At 56.7% G+C, this 601-nt stretch overlaps 1 protein-coding gene across 1 annotated transcript in view; it reads left to right on the forward strand.

Moving 5' to 3' along the window:
* The first annotated feature begins 525 nt into the window (after window positions 1–525).
* HNRNPL (heterogeneous nuclear ribonucleoprotein L) overlaps window positions 526–601 on the forward strand; it is a 13,515-nt gene continuing 13,439 nt past the window's right edge. Inside the window, exon 1 of the mRNA XM_006911703.3 lies at window positions 526–564. The gene's annotated coding sequence lies outside the window, so the exon portion shown is untranslated. The remainder of the gene's footprint in view (window positions 565–601) is intronic.

The following is a 601-nucleotide window of genomic DNA, read 5'->3' on the forward strand; positions in this document are numbered from 1 at the left end:
GTCGAACCCCCCGCAGCCTGTCCCCAGGGCCTGTGCCCTTAAACCTCCATTGCATAATGCAGCCCCGTTCATAACTGTAACAGGCACTGTAGTGCAGTATGTCTTTGGAGGCGCACAAATCCAGCTATGCCACTTACAAGCTGTGGGATCCTGGGCTAGTCGCTTGTGTTCCCTGAGCCCACTTCCCCATTTGTGCAATGTGCACCCCAACATTTATCTCAACCAAGAGAACACTTGGCCGACTAGGAGCAATGAGGCAGCATTCCCAAACAACTGCCCGACTTTCTGTGAGCCCTGGGGGTTTAAGACGTTGCGGGGGAGTGTTTGGGGAAAAAGCACACAGAGCTCGAACACAGAAGCTCTAGTCTCCCCATTCCTTTTGCGTTGTTTCCTCCATTCAACTGCGGAGCAATTCTCGGTCTGCCCCCCCAGCCCCCACATTTTTTTTTCCAGGCTGAAAAGAGGTCGTGGTCCCTTTAAGGCCCGTCCCTCCCTCTCCCAAAACTTCCCAGTGTCGGCTCTCTTTTCGATTCCGGACGGCCGGCCAGGCTCGCCGCCGAGCTGGTAGGGGCTGGGGGCGACGGTTCGGGGAGGGGGAGGG

Source organism: Pteropus alecto, unplaced genomic scaffold (assembly GCF_000325575.1).
Source record: "Pteropus alecto unplaced genomic scaffold, ASM32557v1 scaffold314, whole genome shotgun sequence".
Taxonomy (NCBI): Eukaryota; Metazoa; Chordata; class Mammalia; order Chiroptera; family Pteropodidae; genus Pteropus; species Pteropus alecto.